Source organism: Oncorhynchus mykiss, chromosome 24, assembly GCF_057628025.1.
Source record: "Oncorhynchus mykiss isolate SJ-2025 chromosome 24, ASM5762802v1, whole genome shotgun sequence".
In the NCBI taxonomy this organism is placed as follows: domain Eukaryota; kingdom Metazoa; phylum Chordata; class Actinopteri; order Salmoniformes; family Salmonidae; genus Oncorhynchus; species Oncorhynchus mykiss.
This window is the reverse complement of record NC_143045.1, coordinates 22,148,153-22,172,014: the sequence shown is the minus strand read 5'-3', so window position 1 is coordinate 22,172,014 and position 23,862 is coordinate 22,148,153.

Genomic DNA, 23,862 nt, shown 5'->3' with positions numbered 1-23,862 from the left:
AAAGACCATTTTGACACTGAGGTACCCATCGTGTTTGGAGTATATGGTAGGCCGTAGAATTTATGCTGCATGACTTTTAAGATATCACTCGTTGATCAGTTTTGGGGTATTCCATGATAAATCTGATCCAGAGCAGAGTAGAAAATCTGTCCACAGAAAAAAGAAAATATGCTGAATCATTCATGTTACATGTTACATGTTAAACCTTAGAAATGTTCCCAAATATCCCACTTGAGTCAAGCCATTTTCTGATGCCTGAAAAAGGCTGATATCTATTAAGTCTCTACACTTATCTACCATCAATCACTCAGCCAAGGCACTTACAGGAAGGACCCTTATGTCCATTGTGTTAAAGTTAGTTTTTAAAGCAACGGTAACAATATGGATACCTTGTTAAAAAACAACTATAAAGATGAGCAGATAAGAGTTGTCAGTGTTTGCTGCAGTGCAGGTACACTTTAAATAGTTTAGGAGGACATTTGTACATTTGTACACTTGCATGAGAGTTCAGTGTCAATGTAGCCCATGAAAGTAAACACTGTGACCGATTTAGTTCATTGTTGTTGTGTGTCAGGGGGAGTTATCTGTAGTTGAGTGTCTGCCACACTACACAACTTTTTGGACTCACACAGACGAGCCACCATTAAGACATTAATTTCTCAGCAGAAATATTGCACCATATCTTTACAGTAACCCATTTACACTGAACAAAAATATAAAACGCAACATGTAAAGTGTTGATCCGATGTTTATTGAGCTGAAATAAAAGATTCTAGAAATGTTCCATACAAAAAACGTATTTCTCTCAAATTCTGTTCACAAATTTGTTTACATCCTGTTAGGGAGCATTTCTCCTTTGCCAAGATAATCCATCCACCTGACAGGTGTGGCATATCAAGAAGCTGATTAAACAGCATGATCGTTACACAGGTGCACCTTGTGCTTGGGACACTAAAAGGCCACTCTAAAATGTGCATTTTTGTCACACAACACAATGCCACAGATGTCTCAAGATTTGAGTGAGTGTGCAATTGGCATGCTAACTGCAGGAATGTCCACCAGAGCTGTTGCCTAATAATATAATGTTCATTTTTCTACAATAAACAGCCTCCAACATTGTTTAAGAGAATTTGGCAGTGCGTCCACCCGGCCTCACAATCGCAGACCACGTGTATGGCGTCGTGTGGGTAAGAGGTTTGCTGATGTCAATGTTGTGAACAGAGTCCCCCATGGTGGCGGTGGGGTTATAGTATGGGCAGGCATAAGCCATGGATAACGAACATAAATGCATTTTATCGAGGGCATTTTGAATGCATAGGTACCGTGACGAGATCCTGAGGCTCATTGTGGTGCCATACATCCACCGCTATCACCTCATGTTTCAGCATGATAATGCACAGGCCCATGTTCCAAGGATCTGTACACAATTGCAGGAAGCTGAAAATGTCCCAGTTCTTCCATGGTCTGCATACTCACCAGACATGTCACCCATTGAGTATGTTTGGGATGCTCTGGATTGACATGCTCGACAGCGTGTTCCAGTTCTCGACAATATCCAGCAGCTTCTCACAGCCATTGAAGAGGAGTGGGACAACATTCCACAGGCCACAATCAACAGCCTGGTCAACTTTATGCGAAGGGGATGTTTCGTGCTGCATGAGGCAAATGTTGGCCAAATCCTCGCCAATATTTATTTTTTAAAGGTATCGGTGACCAACAGATGCAAATCTGTATTCCCAGTCATGTGAAATCCATAGATTAGGGCCTCATTTATTTATTTCAATTGACTGATTTCCTTATATGAATTGTAATTTAGTAAAATCTTTGAACTTGTTGCATGTTGCGTTTATATTTTTGTTCACTATAGTAACACCTTAAAACAAAACTAACATATGGCTTTGTTATCAATTTTGGGTCATCAGCATGTTGCCACAGCAAAATTGTGAGTTTGTGTACCTGCACTGTTTGATAATAGTTGAAAAATAGTTTCACTACTCAATAATCAGTGGCCTCCGCATCGCCAGTGGCACAACCACAGTCTCAAGTTGCTACATCCATTTCATGTAAGTGGATATCTCTCTCCATGAAATTGACATTTTGAAGTATCTTGAGTTGCTTGCTAAGGCGTATCCCTAACAAGTAAAGAAGCATGTAATCAATCCAATGATAACCTGTGTGGATTTCCTCACCAAACAGTATCATTCGCAATCGGATTTAACAGGCCTTTTCAAGTCTCCACACCATGACTGAACGCAGAATCTATGCATGCCATTCTAACCTGTGACCATCATTATCAGATGCACTGTGTGCAACATGGCATAGACAACACCAACCACTACACCAGGAGATACTGAAATAACCAACCACTACACCAGGAGATACTGAAATAACCAACCAGTAAACCATTGATACTGAAATCAATCTTTCTCACTATTAGGCCTATTGATTTGAGAGAGCTTTACATACAGTCATTTCCAAAGACTTTCCCATATTATTATTCACATTAACAGTACAAATACATAGGGGCAATTCTATGGTAACAGAGTGATGCTGAAACTCAGATGTTTCACTTTATAATCTATGCCAAATAAAAACCAATGATTGCGAAGTTAAACAACCCATACAACTCTATGCTCAAGGACGACTTGGACGTTTCAGCATCACTCTGTTACCATGGAATTGCCTATAAGCACAATGTCAAGCTAAGCACAAGGTTAAAGCAGCTAAAGTTAACGGTTCATTTCTGTGATCGTCAGATGAGCATGGCTGACCTGTTATGTGTTGGTAGCACGTGCGCCCTACAGCATGGAGTGCATGGCATGGCCCATCTCGTGGACCAGGTTCTCCATCATGTCAGGCGTGAGCACACTCTATATGCTGTTGGTTTCAAGATCAGTCCCACAGGGCCATAGAGACCTTTTCTTTTGAACATGCCAGAAACAACAGCCATGATCGCATTTTGAACTACTGAAAACATTTTTGATCTACTGAAACTCATGTCATCTTTAAAGAAAGGCAGTTGTGCTGTGGGCGTGGTGTGTGATGCTCTGTCTACCTGGTGGGGTTTATTTGCTCTGTGGAAGACTTCACAGTAGATATATCCCAGCAACGCCTCTGTCTCATGAACTACAGCCTGGGCAGGAAGTGACGAGACAAATGAGCCAAATTAGGAGATCACACCATAGAAACACAATTTAGACACAATATAACCACAGCAAACAAACCACAACTGTAACATTGTACGGACATTGGAATAGTTATACAAGAGTTTTTACCAGTTTACGGACATCATATTTCCACACCTCTCCTGCACTTGGATTTTTGGACATGAGAGAGACTCCAAAAGCTGGGTGAAGAGGCTGTTCAGGCCCTCCATACAAGACCCCAGGGAGAAGTAGGGACTGTAGAGGCTGGGATAAATGTTGTACCAGCAACCAAAACACAACCACAAAATGTCATGAAAACGTTTTAGCCAGTCCCAGTTGTGTGACAGAGACAAGCTACTGTAGATGACTGCAGGAATCTCTTGCTAAAACCAAATAGGCACCTATTAGCAAGGTTCCATAGTTAATTATGGTGCTTTACAGATTCCTCTTATTCCCCCCTAAAGCCACTTGTTGCTCTGATTAACACTTGTCATGGTGACTCTTGGGACTAATGCTCTGAGATTAGCAGACATAAGGGGGGCAGCCCTATCAGTTAATTTGCGAGGCTGCTGCCAATCTTGGGAAGCATGCACAATTACTCAGTTCTGGTGTGGACAACGCATTCCATTTCAAGAAAGCAGTGCCTTCCCTGGAGGCATATACAAATGTCACTTGGATTGAATTAAAACCAGTGAGAAGCCCATTTCCTAGGCCCAGTTTTGTAAACGTGACTAGGCACACAGCAGCACATGATGTGTCCTCCTTGCTTGTTGTACATGGGACAAAGTGTTACTGTACATTCTGTGCTGTATTATTTGAGTGGTGTTTCACATTGAAAGAATACTCAGGTAACATCATATACTATGATTCACTCAAGGGGCAACAGTAAACTTTTTCACCAAATGCTAATGGAATAGTAGCAGTAATCATATTATCTTTCCTAAAGAGTTTAATTATCTTTCCTACATACTACTAAAGGGAGTCATTTATACTATTTTGCACATGATGTACTACTAGGGCTTCATTTACCGCACATAATCAGAAACCCATTTCAGACTCCAGGAGAAGATGACAGAGTATGAGCACCAGGAGCCATGCAGTGGTGGTGGCAACTTTGGGCAACCAGCAATCCCTGGGAACCAACCGCATTCTAAACACAACTCCATATGAAACTCCTAACAACAACATAGCACAGCACGGCATAGCACACCAAGGAGATGGAGAGGGCTGAGGGGAAAGAGATTCGGAAACAGATTTTCCTCAGTTAAAAGAACGAGGAAAAAAATACTCTCCACCACCTCCCCCTCCTCAGACAGAGGTTGTGCCTAACCCCATTGTAGAAACAGCCATTAAGTCCATCCCCCAGGAACTGGAAAGTCTGCAATAAAGCTTTAATAAACTGTTATCCAGCACATTTGGCATTTAGACTTATTGGCCTCTGGTGAGCGCCTGAGAGGAAAAGCAGTTCTTTAATAATTTCCATAAAAAAGACGATGTGAGACAGGCGCAAACTGGAGATGCTAGATGTGACCAACCACATCTCGCATTCACTCAAAATGTTCACAGCAGATCAGGCCTTTCCACTTCTCCATCTGGGAATCGTAACATTTATGAATTACCCTTGGCAATAAAGATAATACACTTTCTTAACGGCCCAAAGCCCATTAATCAGCATCAAACTGCTGACATAACACATACTAGAACAAATGAGTAGGGTCTCAACAGATAATACAACATATTGTATATGCTATTGGAGAAATCCTTTCCCGACAGACTAAAATGGGATTTATTCCTGCAAAGAGTTCAGATTCAGGTTGACTTGAATACTATCTGGGTCCTCACCAATGTCCCCTTTAATTTTTTCCGGCACTGAGCAAATTTCAGGTCTGCTGTGTGCCAACTTCAACATTGTGAAAATGATGTGGAACTTCCAGCACACGTTTACTGTGAACACAGAAGCTGTACCCGCTTTAAGTTACAGTTTTAACAGTGGCCAAGTAGGCTACTGTGGCTATTTGATCATATAGTAAGCCTACCAGTGGCCTACCATCAAAAACTATAGAGAAAATGCATCCCATAACATCAAAAGTTTTAGAACACCTATTCATTCAAGGGTTTTTCTTTATTTATACTATTTTCAAAATTGTAGAATAATACCGAAGGCATCAAAACTATGAAATAACACATATGGAATCATGTAGTAACCAAAAAATTATGAAACAAATCCAAGTATATTTTATATATTTTAACAGCCTGAGACAAATAAAATAAAAAGGCTTTATCATTGTTGTATTATTTAAAAAAAAAACTTTTTACCCCTTTTTACTGATATCCATTTGGTAGTTACAGTCTTGTCCCATCGCTGCAACTCCCGTACGGACTCGAGAGAGGTGAATGTCGAGACCTGTGTGTCCTCCGAAACACCACTGCTGGCTTGCTTCTGAAGCTAAGCAGGTTTGGTTCTGGTCAGTCCCTGGATGGGAGACCAGATGCTGCTGGAACTGGTGTTGGAGGGCCAGTAGGAGGCACTCTTTACTCTGGTCTAAAAAATATCCCAATCCCCCAGGGCAGTGATTGGGGACACTGCTCTGTGTAGGGTGCTGTCTTTCGGATCGGACGTTAAACGGGTGTCCTGACTCTCTGAGGTCATTAAAGATCCCATGGCACTTATCATAAGAGTAGGGGTGTTAACCCTTGTGTCCTGGCTAAATTCCCAATCTGACCATCACAGTCACCTAATAATCCCCAGTTTATGATTGGCTCATTCATCCCTCTCCTCTTCCCTGTAACTATTCCCCAGGTCATTGCTGTAAATGAGAATGTGTTCTCAGTCAACTTACCTGGTAAAATAATGGATAAATAAAAAATAAAAACACGACCCAGCCAAACCGCATTGCTTCTTGACACACTGCTCGGTTAACCTGGAAGCTAGCAGTAGCAATGTGCTTGAGGAAACACTACAGCTGGTGGCTGAAGTCAGTGTGCATGTGCCCAGCCAGCCACAAGGAGTTGCTAGAGCGCGATGAGAGAAGGACATCCTGGCTGGCCAAACCCTCCCCTAATGACGCTGGGCCAATTGTGCACTGCCTCATGGGTCTCCCGGTCACGGCTGGCTGCAACGCGGCATGGGATCGAACCCGGGTCTGTAGTGCCTTAGAATTTTGCTCCACTGGGGAGGCCTTTATCTTCCCTCTGTGGGCTGATATTTCTGCACCGCAGTCCCGGGGGAGCTGTGCGGCAGTCTTGGGGCTACTGCACGTGCACAATTTAGAGGGAATATTGGTCCTCACTGTATTCTGGATGGTTCTCATCTGCCTAACACATTCAAACTGTCTTTTTATACTGTAGCATGGCAACAGTGATTCAGGTTGCATATTCTAATCCATTGTTTTTTATATTTTCTATCAAATAAGTCCAAATGACAGGGTAATAAGGATAATTAGTTGATTATATAAACGCAGATGGGAAAAGCTTCAGGTAAAATGAGGTGACAGCTCAACTGAGCGAAGGAAGTTGATATAGGATAAACAAAGACTTACGTAGCTCCCATATGTATCTCCTAACACTCTTTGTAACATTTGATGCCTGAGGAGGACCAGGTAAAGAATAAAATGATGAGCAACAATGAAATATGAAGTTTGTGCCCACCCACCTAAAATACCCACACACAGAATTCAAACAGATGTATCTTATTGGCAGTTGGAGTTTGTTTAAATATTAGATCTAAGACTGTAATACTCCCCTTTTAGCACACAACACACCACTGAAGTATGGAGGGTCCAATGGCATGAGCTCCTATGGAAGAGAAACATGATATTACTAACTGTCTTGGTCCAAACACACCAAGACAGTTGTGAAGAGGAAACAACAACACTGTTTACCCCTCAGGAGAATGAAAAGATTTGGCATGGGTCCCCAGATCCTCAAAAAGTTCTACAGCTGCACCAACGAGAGCATCACCACCTGGTATGGCAACTTCTCGGCATCTGACCATAAGGCACTACAGAGGGTAGTGCGTACGGCCCAGTACATCACTGGTGGCCAAGCTTCCTGACATCCAGGACTGATATACTCGGCGGTGTCAGAGGAAGGTCCAAAAAATAGTAAAAGACTCCAGTCACCCAAGTCATAGACTGTTCTCTCTGCTACCACACGGCAAGCGGTACCAGAGCGCCAAGTCTAGGACCAAAAGGCTCCTGGACAGCTTCTACCCCCAAGCCATAAGACTGCTGAACAATTCATCAAATGGCCACCTGGACAATTTACATTGGGTTACCAACATCTCACTACGGACTCATATCTTTAGATGCACATTACTAAATTAGTTAGGATATAAATATTTATAAAAGACAACAAAGCAGTATTTACCGCAATACGGAGGTTGAATCAGGGGTTAATCATTTCAAAGCCTATTGCGGTTCTGTATGGGAAGAGATATAAAATGAGTGGGAGGGGTAAAGGGGGGGGGGGATAGGTGGGGGGGGAGTGACATCTACCCTCTTTCTTTCTACATGTCCTTGTTCTGTATGTCTTGTTATGTGTTATTTGTTCTGCACCCAGAACTCTGGGTCTTGTTGTTCCTGTATGCTCTTTTATGTTTAGATAAGAATTGTATACCTGTCTTGTATACCTTCCTATACACCATTCTTGTGTGTGTTCAATAAAAAATATTTGGAAAAAAAAAACTGGAAGTCTGAAAGTTCCAGCATATAAATTATAATTCACACATTTTTATTTTGGGATTCTTCAAATATGTATTTTTTTCAAACATAAAAACCTTTACTTCACAAAACTTAGAAAGCTCTGAGCAATTAACTATTTCAAGGTATTATATCGTCACCTTGTGGTAGAGAGGATACATATCATCTTTTCAAAACAAAGATGGAGAAAATATATTTCCTTCCTAGAGAACAATGGAGGTTTACTCAGTAGCAGGTCATGGTACAGATACAGTATATGGACACTCAATCATATTTTTAATGGTAAGTTTACAAACATATATTATGATCAATAGAATTGAAACTTGTATGTCATTATGGTAAACAGTGAAATAAGAATAACTAGTTATAATTCTAATGGCTTAGCATATAATAAGAAAAGACCATCAGTATTTACCTGGCTAAAAGAGAAGGAATATAATGTTGTTTACAGAAACTCATTCAACAATTTTAGTTGAAGTTGTGTGGAAAAGGGACTGGGTGTGAAAAATATACTTCTCCCATGGGCAAAGAAACTCAAAAAGGGTGATGCTATTAATTAACAATAATTTTGATATGAATATGCAAATTGTCCAAACAGATCCGCAAGGACCATAACAGATTTGGCTCATTAATCTATACGGTCCAAATAATGATGATCCATGCTTCTTTGAAAATATATAATAATTGATCGAGCTTATAAGCAATACAAGACTCTATTATTATGGTGGGAGATTATCATTACTGTAGTTAGAAAAAATAAAATCACATTACAAACTATCACCCTCATGCACTAAAGGAAATCCCGAATATCATGGATATATTGGAACTAGTGGATATATGGAGGCTTAAATATCCTGACCTTATGAAAAATACAAGACAGTCTCAATCAAGCTAGTCGTTGGCACTAAAAGTTTTTTAAAAAGTGGTGATAGGGGACAGAATGCGGTCGGACCATCAAATAATTGAAATATACATTACTCTTACAGAATTTCCACATGGGTGAGGATATTGGACATTTTATCAAATCTTATTGGATAACAACTTATTTTTAACCAGGACAGAAGAATTTATAAAATATATTTTTCAACATGGTCATGCCCTGACCTTAGAGATCCTTTTTATTCTCTATTTTGGTTAGGTCAGGGTGTGACTAGGGTGGGTAGTCTAGTTTTTCCATTTCTATGTTGGCCTGGTATGGTTCCCAATCAGAGGCAGCTGTCTATCGTTGTCTCTGATTGGGGATCATATTTAGGCAGCCTTTTCCCACTGGGTTTTTGTGGGATCTTGTTTATGTATTGTTGCTTGTGAGCACTGCATAGCTTCTGGTTTTGTTTTGCGCTTTATTGTTTTCTGTGAGTTTCATTTAAATAAACATGTGGAACTCTACGCACGCAGTGCCTTGGTCCAGTTATTCCAACGATCGTGACAGAAGATCCCACCACCAACGGACCAAGCAGCGTGCCCAGGAGGAGCAGGGATCCTGGGCCTGGTAGGAAAGCCAGGAGTGGAGGACATCCTGGACTTGGGAGGAAATAATGGCAGGAGACAAAAGCCTGCCATGGAAACAGGCGGAAGCAGCGAAGGAGGAACAACGATGACGCCAGGGTTCATGGCCAGGGCAAAGCCCAAAAGACAGCCCCCCGACCCCCCCAAAAAATGTGAGGGGGCACACGGAGTGGTCGGCGGAGCCGAGGGGTGAACCAGAGCCAGTCGAGTCGAGTGAGGAACTTGACGAAAGATTCTGCAGAGCGGGCGTGCTGAGGAGCGTGACACCAGTCTGGTGTCATATGTACCAGTTTCACGCATCTGGCCTCCAGTGCGCCTCCCCAGTCCGGTACGTCCTGTGTCTCCTCCATGCACTCGCCCTGAGGTGTGTATCACCGTTCCAGTACAATGTTTGCCGGTCCTACGCACCGTGTCTCCAGTGCGCCTCCACAGCCCAGTGCGTCCTGTGCCAGTTCCCCGCACTTGCCGGGCGAAGGTTGTCATCTGTCCAGGACACGTTGTGCCAGCTCTACGCTCCAGACCCCCAGTGCGCCTCCACAGCCCAGTACGTCCTGTGCCGGCTCCACGCACAATGCCTCCTGTGAGTCTCCCCAGCGCGGTACTTCCTGTGCCGGCTCCACGCTCCAGGCCTCCAGCGAGGGTTCCCAGTACAGAGCCTCCAGCGATGGTTCCCAGTCCAGAGCCTCCAGCGAGGGTTTCCTGTCCAGAGCCTCCAGCGAGGGATCGCAGTCCAGAGACTCCGGCGACGGTTCCCAGTCCAGAGCCTCTGGCGACGGTTCACAGTCCGGAACCTCCGACAGACGGTTCGCAGTCCGGAGCATCCATTGATGATCCATGGCCCGGAGCCTCCTGTGATGATCCATGGCCCGGAGCCTTCAGTGATGATCCATGGCCCGGAGCCTCCAGTGATGATCCATGGCCCGCAGCCTCCAGTGATGATCCATGGCCTGGAGCCTCCTGTGATGATCCATGGCCCGGAGCCTCGTGTGATGATCCATGGCCCGGTGCCTCCAGTGATGATCCATGGCCCGGAGCTTCCAGTGATGATCTATGACCCGGAGCCTCTAGTGACGATCCAAGTCCCGGCGCCTCCGGCGACGATCCACGGTCCGGTTCCTCCGGCGACGATCCACGGACCGGTTCCTCCGGCGACGATCCACGGTCCGGAGCTTCCGGCGACGATCCTCGCACAAGAGTCGCAACCGAAGATGGAGGATCCGCGAGCGGAGTGGGGTCTACGTCCCGCACTGGAGCCGCCACTAAGGCTAGATGCCCACCTGGACCCTCCCCTATAGAGTCGGGTTTTGCAGCCGGAGTCCGCACCTTTGGGGGGGTACTGTCACGCCCTGACCTTAGAGATCATTTTTATTCTCTATTTTGGTTAGGTCAGGGTGTGACTAGGGAGGGTAGTCTAGTTTTTTCCATTTCTATGTTTACCTGGTATGGTTCCCAATCAGAGGCAGCTGTCTATCGTTGTCTCTGATTGGGGATCATATTTAGGCAGCCTTTTCCCACTGGGTTTTTGTGGGATCTTGTTTATGTATTGTTGCTTGTGAGCACTGCATAGCTTCTGGTTTTGTTTTGCGCTTTATTGTTTTCTGTGAGTTTCATTTAAATAAACATGTGGAACTCTACGGACGCAGTGCCTTGGTCCAGTTATTCCAACGATCGTGACAAACATAGGTACAGCAGATCCTCCTATTGTAATGGACACTTTTAAATGTGGCTTTATAGGCCATGCAATTCAATGCTCATCTTTTTTTTGTTGATCCAGGGCCCGCAATTGATCCAGCAATTTAGGTCAAAAGAGTGAAAATAGAGGGACTAACAGTCCAGATAGATAGAAAACTGTACCATAGAGGCACGGAATAAGTTAGAGGAAAAATAAAAATAACTGGAAGAACTTATTCAAGAAAGATCAAGTGTAATATATTATAAAAAAAGCAAACTGGATGGAATATGGGGCGAAATGGGGGAAATTGATATGTCACGGTCGTTACAATGAGTGGACCAAGATGCAGCGTGGTATGGTTCCATCCTCTTTATTTTTAAGTGAAACTCAAAGAAAACAATAAATTGAAAACAAAACGTGAAGTTGCTATAGTGCTCACAGGCAACTATACATAGTCAAGATCCCACAAAGCACAATGGGGAAATGGCTGCCTAAATATGATCCCCAATCAGAGACAATGATAAACAGCTGCCTCTGATTGGGAACCATACCAGGCCAACATAGATATACAGTGCCTTGCGAAAGTATTCGGCCCCCTTGAACTTTGCGACCTTTTGCCACATTTCAGGCTTCAAACATAAAGATATAAAACTGTATTTTTTTTGTGACGGATCAACAGCAAGTGGGACACAATCATGAAGTGGAACGACATTTATTGGATATTTCAAACTTTTTTAACAAATCAAAAACTGAAAAATTGGGCGTGCAAAATTATTCAGCCCCCTTAAGTTAATACTTTGTAGCGCCACCTTTTGCTGCGATTACAGCTGTAAGTCGCTTGGGGTATGTCTCTATCAGTTTTGCACATCGAGAGACTGAAATTTTTTCCCATTCCTCCTTGCAAAACAGCTTGAGCTCAGTGAGGTTGGATGGAGAGCATTTGTGAACAGCAGTTTTCAGTTCTTTCCACAGATTCTCGATTGGATTCAGGTCTGGACTTTGACTTGGCCATTCTAACACCTGGATATGTTTATTTTTGAACCATTCCATTGTAGATTTTGCTTTATGTTTTGGATCATTGTCTTGTTGGAAGACAAATCTCCGTCCCAGTCTCAGGTCTTTTGCAGACTCCATCAGGTTTTCTTCCAGAATGGTCCTATATTTGGCTCCATCCATCTTCCCATCAATTTTAACCATCGAAGGGGAGACGAAGGGGAGAGGCTGGGACTCTAAGTGATGTAGTAAATTACTTTTCCTGTCAATAACTTTGTTTGATAAATGCCCTTTATTGTGTATGTGTGTCTCTTTTGAAGGTTTAATAAAACCTTCATTCAGCCAAGACATATTTTCATTAATTAAATATTATACAGACTGAACATTCATTTACCAATGAGATGAATAAGTTGCATTGCAGTTGTGTGTGGTGTTGTTGCCATTCAGCCTCATCTAGTGTTGGTATGGAATAACTGATAACTGAAAAAGTACCTCAGCCTTAGGAAATCATTGGGGAAAGAAGTCACACTTCCAGTTTGCACAAATCTGTATTTGATTTACTGTAATACAGAGATACAGACAGTATAAAATAATACATTCAATCTAACAATGTCTTCATTTTGTTTTAATAGAAAATGAAAGCATAGTCTTCCTTTATTCACAATTTCAATAAGGAAAGGGCAATACTAGTATTACTGGCCAGAAGGCTCAGACAATATGCATAATGACTACAGAGAAAGTACTCACACTTTAAGACCCTATGAATCGATGACTTTCCATAAAGTCATATGGTAAGTCATGAAATACAAGTTTCTAGGTGTGTGGGGAGTGGGTCAGTGACTTGAGGGGGAGAAAGAATCAGTGGAGGAAGCAACAGGCTGGTAGAGGGGGGCAAAGTGGGATTGGGCCAGGCACGTTCAAGTGTCAGGCTGGGGTGTCCTCAGTCGCGGTCCAAGAGTCTCAGGTCCTCCGGAAGGAGAGACAGAGAAAGAGAAAAGATGAGGGTTTGTGAGCGCATGCCTAAAACCATAGTACACCACATACACTGGGGGTAGAGAATAATCAAAAGTGTTGTTGTGGACACTGGACAGTCAGACTAACACATACACACACCTGTTTGACCTCGTTGTGATACTGAAGGTCTACTTATGTTACTTTTTTGAGTGAATTCAGGTAGCATTTGATGTCCTGCAATTGTGTTAACAATGGCAGCCAGCATTGTAAATGAAGAGATGTGCAGAAAGATAATCAGCCTCTGTGTCATTGGATCCTTTCCCCTTAATGTAATTTTTTATATCAGCCAAGCCCAACTTTTCAAGAAACACAATTTATTTGAATATCTAGTTGAGTGAAGAGTCTATTGCTTCAGTCCTTGTATAGTTTTGACTTCTTGTTACACTATTTATATTAATCTCTAGTTGAGTAAAAGTCACAAAATGATTTTTTTAAATGTGGTAAACAGTGCCACACTCAGGCAGAAAACGGAATGTTCTATTCTCAGCCAGGCCCATATTTTCAAAGATAAGATTTATTATATCTATATTTGATCAAAATACCTAGTTTTGTTGTGATCACAATAAAATCCTAATAATTCAGGTATAGAGCCCCACAGTCAGGCAGATACATCTGAATGTTCTATCACAAAGTTTCCCTGGCTGTGTCGGGTCCGTAGATACAGAACAAAAAGACTGAACAACTTGGTCGCGTCTCTGGCAACCGAACCAATAGAACGAACGTTGCTTGGGTAGCAACCCTAGATTGGTCTCGGGACTATATCTTGTTGAAGGATGAAATGATAAATTAATAAAAGATAACGTTTTGAATGAAAATATGTCAATCATTATTTGAATATGTTGGTAACCCGTTGTAGAAAAGTGATAATGCCCTCCATGCCAGTGTTTGAAATCCACCCCTTCCAAAATTTTCCCCCCATTCGCGTGAACGCCCACACACTACATTTTTCATTGCTGCTGAGAAGGAGAGATGTCATGTATGCCTTGTTTTGTTTGGCTGGCTCTAAATGTCTATCGTTGATGCCATTCCCATAGTTGCACATAGCGAGTCTACACAGTCCACACAAATTCAGCAAAAAAATAATGTCCTCTCACTGTCAACAGCGTATATTTTCAGCAACTTAACATGTGTTAATATTTGTTTGAACATAGAAAGATTCAACAACTGAGACAAACTGAACAAGTTCCACAGAGATGTGACTAACAGAAATGGAATAATGTGTCCCTGAACAAAGGAGGGGGGGGGGGGGGGTTCAAAGGTAACAGTCAGTATCTGGTGTGGCCACCAGCTGCATTAAGTACTGCAGCGCATCTCCTCCTCATGGACTGCACCAGATTTGCCCGTTCTTGCTGTGAGATGTTACCCCACTCTTCCACCAAGGCACCTGCATGTTCTTGGACATTTCTGGGGGGAATGTCCCTAGCCCTCACCCTTCGATCCAATAGGTCCCAGACATGCTCAATGGGATTGAGATCTGGGCTCTTCGCTGGCCATGGCAGAACAATGACGTTCCTGTTTTGCAGGAAATCACGCACAGAACGAGCAGTATGGCTGGTTGCATTGTCATGCTTGAGGGTCAAGTCAGGATGAGCCTGCAGGAAGGGTACCACAAGGGTAACACACAGCTTTGAGATTGTCTGTAATGATAACAAGCTCAGTCCGATGATCCTGTGACACACCGCCCCAGACCATGGCGGACTCTCCACCTCCAAATCGATCCCGCTCGAGAGTACAGGCCTCGGTGTAACGCTCATTCCTTCGATAAACTTGAATCCGACCATCACCCATGTTGAGACAAAAAAGAGAAAATCAGTGAAAAGTAATTTTTGCCAGTCTGGTCTACTGACGGTGGATTTGTGCCCATAGGCGACGTTGTTGCCGGTGATGTCTGGTGAGGACCTGCCTTACAACAGTCCTACAAGCCCTCAGTCCAGTCTCTCTCAGCCTATTGTGGACAGTCTGAGAAATGATGGAGAGATTGTGCATTCCTGGTGTAACTCGGGCAGTTGTTGTCATCCTGTACCTGTCCCGCAGGTGTGATGTACTGATCCTGTGCAGGTATTGTTACACGTGGTCTGCCACTGTGAGGACGATCAGCTGTCCGTCCTGTCTCCCTGTAGCGTTGTCTTAGGTGTCTCACAGTACGGACATTGCAATGTATTGCCCTGGCCACATCTGCAGTCCTCATGCCTCCTTGCAACATGCCTAAGGCATGTTCACGCAGATGAGCAGGGACCCTGGGCATCTTTCTTTTGGTGTTTTTCAGAACAGTAGAAAGGCCTCTTTAGTGTCCTCAGTTTTCATAACTGTGACCTTAATTGCCCACCGTCTGTAAGCTGTTAGTGTCTTAACGACCGTTCCACATCCCAAAATATATTCCTGGGGGGGTGGTATTATCATTATTGTTATCATAACAATCAAACGTAACACCTACTCTTTCTTAACTTACGCTACACTTTGTACATTGCAATGGAAGCACAGTGTGATTTCACTGAGGTATATATAAATTATGAATTTCTCATCACTAGTGGATATGTTTTTTGGGATCCCCATCCGATTGTGTGATTTTCTTTTTCAAAGGAAAACATGAAGCAAATTAGGCGATGGTGGTGACTAGTTCTCCTGCAAAACTTTCCCATTTCGTAAGTCTAGTTCTCCTGCAGAACTTTCCCATGCCGTAAGTCTAGTTCTCCTGCAGAACTTTCCCATGCCGTAAGTCTAGTTCTCCTGCAGAACTTTCCCATGCCGTAAGTCTAGTTCTCCTGCAGAACTTTCCCATGCCGTAAGTCTAGTTCTCCTGCAGAACTTTCCCATGCCGTAAGTCTAGTTCTCCTGCAGAACTTTCCCATGCCGTAAGTCTAGTTCTCCTGCAGAACTTTCCCATGCCGTAAGTCTAGTTCTCCTGCAGAACTTTCCCATGTCGTAAGTCTAGTTCTCCTGCAGAACTTTCCCATGCCGTAAGTCTAGTTCTCCTGCAGAACTTTCCCATGCCGTAAGTCTAGTTCTCCTGCAGAACTTTCCCATGCCGTAAGTCTAGTTCTCCTGCAGAACTTTCCCATGCCGTAAGTCTAGTTCTCCTGCAGAACTTTCCCAATGCCGTAAGTCTTGAACATTATAAAAACGTTTCATTTGCATCCTTTAAATCACTTGTTTCACTGTAGCCAGACTGACCTGAATATATTTTCGTATGTATGTCATTCCCTCACTAAGGTCTGAAGAAGAGAGGTTGAAAGACCGAAAAAGCCAGTGAAAACAAAACACACTACAGGGAGGTGTCATATGTGGTATAGTGGTATAGTCTTAAACCAATGTTTAAAGAAGTCACAGAGCATCCAGCTCTGCAGGATCAGGTACTGTGTAGGCTATTAGCTAAAGTAAGGTGCATTCTTGTACACACATCCCTAGAGGTTACATTACTTTTTTTTTTTTATTTAACCTTTATTTAACTAGGCAAGTGAGTTAAGAACAAATTCTTATTTACAATGACAGCCTAGGAACAGTGGGTTAACTGCCTTGTTCAGGGGAACAGTGGGTTAACTGCCTTGTTCAGGGTAACAGTGGGTTAACTGCCTTGTTCAGGGTAACAGTGGGTTAACTGCCTTGTTCAGGGGAACAGTGGGTTAACTGCCTGTTCAGGGGAACAGTGGGTTAACTGCCTTGTTCAGGGGAACAGTGGGTTAACTGCCTTGTTCAGGGGAACAGTGGGTTAACTGCCTTGTTCAGGGGAACAGTGGGTTAACTGCCTGTTCAGGGGCAGAACGACAGATATTTACCTTGTCAGCTCAGGGGTTTTATCCAGCAACCTTCCGGTTACTGGCCCAACACCCTAACCACCAATAGACCACTGTCTATTTTCTTTCTAGATGATACTGAAAACAAAATGCACGCCGAACTGGGAGCTGTGAACTGGGTATGTAGTCAACTGTGGGTAATGCTGAAGACTTTATGCATGGCAAGATATAATAGCTGTGATGACTTGTTTAGTTATTTTAGATATCACTGAAAACCCCTTTAGTAATAGGGGCTTTTGTTTGCATTGTATTGTGAAAGTGGAGTATAATTTGACTTGATCACCCAATAAGGCACTACTCTTAATATTTATTCTTCCTTTTTCTTGAAGGAAGCAGGTGTTCTTCTAAGGGACACCCTAGAGGCAGCAAGGTGATGTGAACTCCAAACATTTAAAGGCGCTGTTCCCCTCCCTAGTGTAATTGGGATGGACGGGGAAGACCGCCTTACAACCCTTAAAGAACTACAGTTGTATGATGGCCTGGATGACGAGACAAATGTTCTCCTCAAGGAACCATTCATGTTACAGAGAGATTATGAGTTGTTGTATGTGGAGGCAGTTGACAACAAGAAAATTACTGTCTTTGTCTCTTTTGAGGAGCAAAGCCATTTTTGAGGAGTGGTCAAACTTTGTCTGCTGTGTTAATTGTTTCAATTGTTAATTGTGTAATGTTTAGTAAAGATGACGTAGAAGTCACCCGAGTCTCTGATCTCTTCATTGGAGCTGGTATAACTTAATGTACTTGTCAGTGTGTCTATATGGTATGGACTGTCTCCATTCTCATGAGGAAAGTAAATAACATTATAAATCAGGATGGGTAGTAACTGTGTATGCTCAATGAAATAATGTAATTACAAAGTTCTAACATTTATCAACACAATTTTAACAGTAAATAACAAGTCTGCTGTTCACTGCAACTATCAGTAGTTTGTCTCAAATTTAGCATGAAGCAAAAAGTGTTACATCTGCTGGTACTTTATCTAATATTTCTTACAATCTTCAAAAATGAAATATGTTTGTATTCTTACTTGTGCCTACATTTCACTGATCATAGTAGCAGAAGGTATTTTTCATTAGTGTCCTTCAAGGCAGCTGTCAATGATCACGTCAGGCTGCGTTTCATTTGATTTGTTATGGCGGTTTGATCGCGGAGCAGACACTAGTAATGTCTGCAGTTTTCGGTTTGTCATTTTGTTTCAAATGTATTAGTCTATAAATAAATCTCTTCGCCAAAATTTGTCTCTCCCATGTCTTATTCGACTAGTAGTTAATCTGAAATGTTTGCTTGCCTACATTTTACTCTGTTTAATTTAACACACATTAAGTCAGAGGCAAGACCAAGACCGGAGGGGGGATAGACCGGGAGGTGGACAAGGGGTTCGAGACGAGTCAAGATCGAGACCGGAGGGGGGATAGACCGGGAGGTGGAAAAGGGAGGTGGAAAAGGGGTTAGAGACGAGTCAAGGCCGAGACCGGAGGGGGGATAGACCGGGAGGTGGACAAGGGGTTCGAGACGAGTCAAGATCGAGACCGGAGGGGGGATAGACCGGGAGGTGGACAGGGGGTTCGAGACGAGTCAAGACCGAGACCAGAGGGGGGATAGACCGGGAGGTGGACAAGGGGTTCGAGACGAGTCAAGGCCGAGACCGGAGGGGGGATAGACCGGGAGGTGGACAAGGGGTTCGAGACGAGTCAAGGCCGAGAGTCCAATTCAAGCCCATGATTGTCATTTTGTAAAATCACTACCATAAACAAGAGTTCAAAATGTCCAGTATTTCTGTGTTCATATTTCAGTGCAACATATATATTCTTTAGACATTCAAAATGGTGGCATGGGGGCCTGGGGGTCCTCCCCATCATTTTGGGGGGGCATCTAAAGCTAATTTTCTAACTTTTTACACAATCCAGTCTCTATTTACCAAAAATGCCCACAGTAATCAAGCTAGGTAAGAGATCATTACAAAATATGTTTAAGTGGTTGATAAGACTGAACTAGATGAAAGGTCTTTTATTAATAAATATTGTGTTGCACCTTTAACCAATCGCCTAACAAATGAACAACTGTCTTTACTAAGACATCCTCTATATAACATTTCAGCCAGACCGACCAGCCAGCCCACATACACCACATACTGTGCCTTGCAAAAGTATTCACCAACCTTGGCATTTTTTTGAATTTTTTTCTAATCTTTACAGGAAAATGCCACGGGCACTATCTGATGTGTGGAGACATTTCACTGCAGCTAATGTAGAAAGAAAAGCTGTGTGAATTTTAGGGCTGGATGGAATCCTGTGGCGTACGGCATTAGCATAAAATAGTCCCTGCGATATGCAACTTTTCAGGGAAGTTACTAACCAATATACACAGGCAGATAGGAAAGCAAAGGCTAGCTTTTTCAAACAGAAATGTGCATCCTGCAGTAAAGTCCATGGAGATTAAGAGCACCTCCTCCCAGCTGCCCACTGCACTGAGGCTAGGAAACACTGTCACCACCGATAAAGCCACAATAATTGAGAATTTCAATAAGCATTTTTTCTATGGCTGGCCATGCTTTCCACATGACCACCCCTGCCCTGGTTAACACCCACCACAGCAACTTGCCCAAGCCTCCCCCATTTCTCCTTCACACAAATCCAGACAGCTGATGTTCTGAAAGAGCTGCAAAATCTGGACCCCTACAAAGCAGCAGGGCTAGACAATCTGGATCCTCTCTTTCTAAAATTATCAGCGTAAATTGTTGCAATCCCTATTACTAGACTGTTCAACCTTTCTTTCGTATTGTCTGAGATCCCCAAAGATTGGAAAGCTGCTGCGGTCATCCCCCTCTTCAAAGGGGGAGACACTCTAGACCCAAACTGCTACAGACCTATGTCTATCTTGCCCTGCCTTTCTAAGGTCTTTCGAAAGCCAAGTTAACAAACAGATCACCGACCATTTCGAATCTCACCGTACCTTCTCCGCTATGCAATCTGGTTTCCGAGCTGGTCATGTGGCTGGTCACCTCAGCCACGTTCAAGGTCCTAAACGAAATTATAACCGCCATTTTCTCTGCATATATCAATGATGTCGCTCTTGCTGCTGGTGATTCTCTGATCCACCTTTACGCAGACGACACCATTCTGTATACTTCTGGCCCTTCTTTGGACACTGTGTTAACTAACCTCCAGACGAGTTTCAATGCCATACAACTCTCCAACTGCTCTTAAACGCAAGTAAAACTAAATGTATGCTCTTCAACCGATCGCTGCCCGCACCTGCCTGCCCATCCAGCATCACTACTCTGGACAGTTCTGACTTAGAATATGTGGACAACTACAAATACCTAGGTGTCTGGTTAGACTGTAAACTCTCCTTCCAGACTCACATTAAGCATCTCCAATCCAAAATTACACCTAGAATCGGCTTCCTATTTCGCAACAAAGCATCCTTCACTCATGTGATGTCATTTACAAAATAGCCTCCAACACTCTACTCAGCAAATTGGATGCAGTCTATCACAGTGCCACCCGTTTTGTCACCAAAAATGCTCTCGTTGGCTGTCCCTCGCTTCATATTCGTCGCCAAACCCACTGGCTCCAGGTCATCTATAAGTATTTTCTAGGTAAAGCCCCGCCTTATCTTAGCTCACTGGTCACCATAGCAGTACCCACCCGTAGCACGCACTCCAGCAAGTATATTTCACTGGCCACCCCCAAAGCCAATTCCTACTTTGCCCGCCTTTCCTTCCAGTTCTCTGCTGCCAATGACTGGAACAAACTGCAAAAATCACTGTAGCTGGAGACTCATATCTCCCTCACTAACTTTAATCTCCAGCTGTCAGAACAGCTCACAGATCACTGCACCTGTGCATAGCCCATCTGTAAATAGCCCATCCAACTACCTCATCCTCATACTGTTATTTTTGTCCTCCTTTGCACCTCAGTATCTCTACTTGCACATTCATCTTCTGCACATCTATCACTCCAGTGTTTAATTGCTAAATTGTAATTATTTCGCCACTATGGCCTATTTATTGCCTGACCTCCCTTATCTTACCTCATTTGCACACACTGTATATAGACTTCTTTCTACTGTGTTATTGACTGTATTGTTTGTTTATTCTCTGTGTCGTTGTTTGTTGTTGTTCAATGTGTAACACCCGCCAGCTTAACCCAGAAGCTAGCCGCACCAATGTGTCGGAGAAAACACCGTTCAACTGGCGACCGGGGTCAGACCGCAAGCACCCGGCCCACCACAAGGAGTCACTAGGGTGCGATGAGCCAAGTAAGCCTCACTGGCCAAACCCTCCCCTAACCCAGACAATGCTGGGCCAATTGTGCTCTGTCCTATGGGACTCCCAGACCTGGCCAGTTGTGGCACAATCCGGGAAATGAACCCGGGTCTGTAGTAACGCCTCTAGCACTGAATGTGATGCTCTGCCTTAGACCGCTGCGCCACTCAGAAGGCTGCTGCCCTTGCTACTTTCATTATACTGACATTCTCATGCTTAGTTACATTTGTATATTTTTGTCCAGAATATTGAGTCATTGAAACTCTACCAGGGCATCCCGAATGGAGGAAGCAATCAATTTACTAGGCCAGATAGCAATATTTTTTTGGACTAGCAAGAAATGTATTGTTGAATTATATTAATCATGCATTGAACTGCATCCATCTATTCTGCCAACAATGCCTTAGTATACGCTATGTAACGCTGAGTCAAATAAAACCTATTTTTAAAACCTCTTATGAAGTTGGTTTTGTAGCATAAAGTGTGTATTTAATATTGGCTGATATTACAATTGTCTGTTTTATATCTGCAAAGTAGTTCAAAGTAACGCTGTCAGATCCACTTTAAACAGTTACTTTGTGTGCTAAACTTAAATGTTTTGTTTTTTTTTACAATGGGAAGTAATAGTTGTATATTTCAATTGGGAAATGCTTAATGGTTGTGTTTTTGTATTCTTATGATTGGGACCTACTGGCTTATTATGTCTGAGTTTATGGATTGCTTAACTTTTAACATCATGCTGTATGTGACTGCTGTATTTCCATTGGCTCTAATGCCTGTCAGGGCATTGCTCCCCAGTGGGTGGACCTCTGTCCACCCACACTCGAACCAACACTTCGGACTAAACTTTTTCAATAGCTGGTTTGCATACACATTGTTGCCTTATTGGCTGCCTGCAGATGATATTCCGCTGAAATATGCGCGGCGGGCATGTGAATAGAGTTCACGTGCTTTGCGATTTCGTATGCTACTTTGTGCATGATTTACAGTGCCTTGCGAAAGTATTCGGCCCCCTAGAACTTTGCGACCTTTTTCCACATTTCAGGCTTCAAACATAAAGATATAAAACTGTATTTTTTTGTGAAGAATCAACAGCAAGTGGGACACAATCGTGAAGTAAAACGACATTTATTGGATATTTCAAACTTTTTTAACATATCAAAAACTGAAAAATTGGGCGTGCAAAATTATTCAGCCCCTTTACTTTCAGTGCAGCAAACTCTCTCCAGAAGTTCAGTGAGGATCTCTGAATGATCCAATGTTGACCTAAATGACTAATGATGATAAATACAATCCACCTGTGTGTAATCAAGTCTCCGTATAAATGCACCTGCACTGTGATAGTCTCAGAGGTCCGTTAAAAGCGCAGAGAGCATCATGAAGAACAAGGAACACACCAGGCAGGTCCGAGATACTGTTGTGAAGAAGTTTAAAGCCGGATTTGGATACAAAAATATTTCCCAAGCTTTAAACATCCCAAGGAGCACTGTGCAAGCGATAATATTGAAATGGAAGGAGTATCAGACCACTGCAAATCTACCAAGACCTGGCCGTCCATCTAAACTTTCAGCTCATACAAGGAGAAGACTGATCAGAGATGCAGCCAAGAGGCCCATGATCACTCTGGATGAACTGCAGAGATCTACAGCTGAGGTGGGAGACTCTGTCCATAGGACAATAATCAGTCGTATATTGCACAAATCTGGCCTTTATGGAAGAGTGGCAAGAAGAAAGCCATTTCTTAAAGATATCCATAAAAAGTGTTGTTTAAAGTTTGCCACAAGCCACCTGGGAGACACACCAAACATGTGGAAGAAGGTGCTCTGGTCAGATGAAACCAAAATTGAACTTTTTGGCAACAATGCAAAACGTTATGTTTGGCGTAAAAGCAACACAGCTGAACACACCATCCCCACTGTCAAACATGGTGGTGGCAGCATCATGGTTTGGGCCTGCTTTTCTTCAGCAGGGACAGAGAAGATGGTTAAAATTGATGGGAAGATGGATGGAGCCAAATACAGGACCATTCTGGAAGAATACCTGATGGAGTCTGCAAAAGACCTGAGACTGGGACAGAGATTTGTCTTCCAACAAGACAATGATCCAAAACATAAAGCAAAATCTACAATGGAATGGTTCAAAAATAAACATATCCAGGTGTTAGAATGGCCAAGTCAAAGTCCAGACCTGAATCCAATCGAGAATCTGTGGAAAGAACTGAAAACTGCTGTTCACAAATGCTCTCCATCCAACCTCACTGAGCTCGAGCTGTTTTGCAAGGAGGAATGGGAAAAAATGTCAGTCTCTCGATGTGCAAAACTGATAGACATACCCCAAGCGACTTACAGCTGTAATCGCAGCAAAAGGTGGTGCTACAAAGTATTAACTTAAGGGGGCTGAATAATTTTGCACGCCCAATTTTTCAGTTTTTGATTTGTTAAATAAGTTTGAAATATCCAATAAATGTCGTTCCACTTCATGATTGTGTCCCACTTGTTGTTGATTCTTCACAAAAAAATACAGTTTTATATCTTTATGTTTGAAGCCTGAAATGTGGCAAAAGGTCGCAAAGTTCAAGGGGGCCGAATACTTTCGCAAGGCACTGTCTCTATTGCACTACAATACTGATACGCATCAGGGATTAAGAAGTAATTATAAACTGGGTGGTTCAAGTCCTGAATGCTGATTGACTGACAGCTGTGGTATATCAGACCGTATACCACGGGTATGACAAAACATTTATTTTTACTGCTCCAATTACATTGGTAAC